Genomic DNA, 4,280 nt, shown 5'->3' on the forward strand with positions numbered 1-4,280 from the left:
TTTGGGCAGCTCGGTCTGATTCGCGGTTTGGTTCTCTGCTCCCCTCAGTACCGAAAGCTGAGTGGGAGAGGGTCACAGGCAATTCGGGAAGGGCAGAAACCAAGTGGGCGGCGGTTGTGGTCCCTGTCAATGTGTGCCTGCCTGCTTGTCCGAAAGCCGATCTGGCTGTTCGGTTGACTACCTGTGGTCAGATTTCTCCCTAACTTATTTTTGGTAAATAAGATATTCTTCGATTTCTCCCACATCGCGACTCCTGCCTCGGATAGAATAGTCGCGCTTCCCTCCATCCCGAAGTCCTGTCGATAGCGGTGCCCTTACCCTCCCCTTCGGTCCTGACGGTGCCATCGATGAAGACGTTCAACTTCGAGGGCTGGACTCCGGAATTCGTCGACGGCGTAAGCCGCCCGGGGATGACATCGGAGCCTTGCCCTTCTACCTGTTGTTGCTCTGAAGGCGCAATATCGATTGGCGGCTCGGACAACGTCATGAAGCGATGGCAACATGTGGTGCGCTAGCTCGATCATGGCCCTGAGCGCACGTCATGAAGTATCGTATGAAACGCACGAAACGATTGCGTTTCGAGACCCGGGCGAGGATGGCTCGCCTCAATGAACCCCCTGTCGTCCTTGGGGCCCCTGATCAGAATAGAGTCTTCTGCCCGCCTTAGAGCCCCAGAAAGAGACTTCGGGGGCTTCCACCTCTTGTCCAAATTCTACGGCACGTAGCCCCAAAGCCAATAACTTCCCTCTCTCCGGTTTCCATTTTACTCCGCGCCCGAACTGCGCCGTAGTTTCCCCGTGTTTTTTCACGATCCCGAGCTGAACTAACTCGCCGACCCTCCGGAGATTAAAAGTTTCGAATCGAGCATTGGTCGAGTTCATAGCAGGAACGGAGTGATTCTTCGCTTGGATAAATCATCGTGCAAGTTCAGACACGCCCACCCGCGAAAGCTCGCCGCCGAGCCCCGAATCCGAGAAGAGTTGAGCTACCTGACTAAGTTACACCATCGGGTACATTACGATGACTAACAGAATTCATGCCACTTAACCTTTAATGTGACTGAGTGAGTTCGCTCGCTCGCCCACCCGTTCGCCCGCCTGCGTCTATGGATGTGCTTGGCCACCTGGGACATGCGGGTCGCACGAGTTTTGCAACAAGGATTTTGAAAATGTGACTCATGTGTGACGCTGCGCTGCATTTAGTCAAGTCGCCTTTTGTGCGATTCAGATAAATGACACGTGGAAGAGCGAGTCCAAACTCCTGTCCGAGATTAGAGATTAGTAATGCCAGCGCAAGCTCCGGGATTTTGAGGAAAACAGAGCGGGACAGTCGAACGATTCCAGCCCCTCATGGGTGGCGGTATCGGCGAGCGAGTGGATGCTCCAAGGGGAGCGGGTTCGCATTCTCTCTCTGCTCTCGTGATTCACCCGCGGAAAATCGAGGAAACCGCATTCGCTAGCTCCGAATTTACAATTCAGTACTTTTATCAGTTTGGATGGATTCTTCGGAATCATCCATCGGAGACAAGGATCGCGGAGGCCAGAAAGGAGACAGCTACCTTTTCTCGCTCTCAGATTGCCCGAACGGTGCATTTCGGTCGGTGCCTCCCATTCACGGTATTGAGTTCGGCTGTTGGTCGTAGGTCCATTCGTCCATTGCCATACGCGGCTCCTGCCTCCCCGACCGAAGATGGTGAGAAAATATAGTATTTAGCACCGTCTCTTTGTCTAGATTTTATTTCCCTCCGTTCAACAGCTCCATCTTGATAATTCGCTCAAGCAGCAAAACTGTCCGACTCACTGAGATAAGTCGATTCCTAGATAAGTCGAGTCCACCGTTTTCGGAGCTGTCTCTCGTTTCTTCTTCTGTTTTATTTCTGCGCTGATTTTTTAAGAAGCTCCTAAAGTGGAGCGGAGTTTGTGGCATCATTAAGATAACCACCTAGTTTTTCCACCCCTCGTCGGTCGGCTCCGTCCGCTCCCTCTTCCCAACACCTGCCGCCACCTGCAAAAAAACTGCTGCCCAATACTCACTCACTGGACGGCGGAGAGAGATAAATGAGTAAACTGCAGACTTGGCAACTTCAATGTCAACACGCTGCTTCGGTTCTTACTGTCCTCGGCGACGGCCCCAAAAGTTACGCTCTCTCGAAAACGCTCGGGTTCCGAAATTTCCCAACTTCCACGATTAGCGAAACTCCGTCGATGCTGAGGAAATTACGACTGCACCTTGCCCGCGTAGCTTCTCTGCCCTAGAAAAAACCCTCAGACGTTCAGAGACGCTTTCTCTGGCTGGAAGATGATTTCTGCGGAGTCCTCTCGGCTCGAGCTCGAAAAGAGTCTGTGAAAAATATCGCTCTCAAAGGTCGGGAAGATTTCTTTCGATGAGTCCCCGATGTGATTGAGTGTATGGCGTCAGTCTTTTGCTGCACCTGCATTGTTTGTTCTCCCAGTGAGATCCCGGCTTGTAACCCGTCCTCTCATTCTTGCTCTTGACCCGTTGGAGCGATTTGCAACTGACCATCGGTGGCGGCGACTCGTCGGCACTAAAAGCCAAATGGCATTAGCCTCTCTCCATCTAGTCAGCAGGCTCTCCCGTTTTCTTTGCCCTATCTCTATCCAAGATATTATGTTCTTATGGGGTTATCATGGCTAATAAATGTGGTTTTGCCAAGCCCCGCCGGCCTGTCCCCCCACACGCGGACGACGGCGCTGTCGGTCCCCCTCCTTCCGCAGCCGAAGTTCCCGCTCCCCATTGAGCTGGGGAAGAGGGCGGCCGGGTTCGCAGGCTGGGCTGCCGAACTGGACGGCTTGTAGGCATCCTGCGCATCAACCGCCAACGAAATCCCAGAGGCCCCGTCACCCTGCAGATCAAAGAAGGCCATACTTTATTATTAGCTTGCCGTACGCCCCACCCGAGCAAGCAGATCAGAGCAGCTTTCCCTCAGGCGGCGATCTGCAAGCGCCCATTACCGTTTATGAGAAGCAAGTGAGATGTTATTCCGTTTTATGAAGACGTTCTCCTCGGCAGCAGCGCTTCCATTGTTCGAGCGGAGTTCTAATATCAGCAGGCAGCCACCTAGGCGAGCATCCAGACTACGAATAAATGTATTCGGGCGTATGTGCGTGTGTATGCGCGCATAGAAAAGATTCACGAGAGCTGTGCACAACGTCGAGCCGGATTGAAAGTCTGCAATTCTCGCGCAGGTTCCCTGATAGACGAAGTCGTGGTGCGTCGGGGTGTCTCGTCATTCATATTCGCCTTCGAAAAGCTTCCTTAGGAAAGCAGACCCGGCCGAATATGGATTTTTCCTCATTGTTCATTGTTGTCGTAGGACTCGGGGCTTGCGGCAGGGTTCGGTACATAGTACCCTGCACAAGTGAGCGGTATTTTTTTCTTGGGAAAAATTTCCTGACTCAGTCTTTTCTTGGAGCTTGGAGCGAATGCAATACGAGAGCTCAGAATGGATAAACACGTGAAGAGCTAACTCGGCCGGTAGTCGTCGGAGCAGCGGCTTAGCACCAAACCGACCCGATACCTATGATAAGAAGTCTACGTAGTACTGTGTGGTGGTAATCCCAGCTTAGATTGGGGCGTATAAATTGGGTTTGTCTTGCATCGAATGCAAGATGTGGCTGGCCAGCTAGCCGCTCTGAGGGTCCCTCCTGAGCCCCGGTGCTCCTCAATCCGCTTGTCTCAGTAACTGGTGAGTCTGGTCTCGAGGTCACTTATTAACCGGGATCTCCCGATCTTTCGATGTATCCACCGGTCCCAGGACAGATTCGGTGGCAGTACGTTCGATATTTGCGGCAGGCCTGGCGAGCCTCTCGATGGACCGGAAGGACTGGACTTGCGAGGCAACTCCTAATCGGTCATTGTATCACAGATTTCTCTTCAATCTTCGATAGCATAAACACTCACACTGTCCTCGAACCTGAATTCGGTTCGATTCGGAGTATCGGGGGCGTGTCCTGTGGAACTTTCCACATGTTTAAGGGAAACCTTAGTCCGTTCCGAGCTCAGGGAATATGGGGTTCGGCGTCGGTGTTGAGCCCTATGATGCCGCCTGTTCATTTTCGGGACGCGCTGTCACGCTGCGGCGTGGAGCTATGGGGACAATAACTCCGAGCGGAAGGCTCCCGAACTCCCGAGTGGAGTCCCAATAGGCCCCTGGGTGCGATTAGCTGAATGTGTGATGTAACGACGACTGAACTACGTACAATAAGCATGGAGTATTCCGTTTTCGATCAAAATCAGCGAGGGCACCTCGCCGACACCCA

Source organism: Galendromus occidentalis, unplaced genomic scaffold, assembly GCF_000255335.2.
Source record: "Galendromus occidentalis unplaced genomic scaffold, Mocc_1.1 scf7180000077488, whole genome shotgun sequence".
Classification (NCBI taxonomy): Eukaryota; Metazoa; Arthropoda; class Arachnida; order Mesostigmata; family Phytoseiidae; genus Galendromus; species Galendromus occidentalis.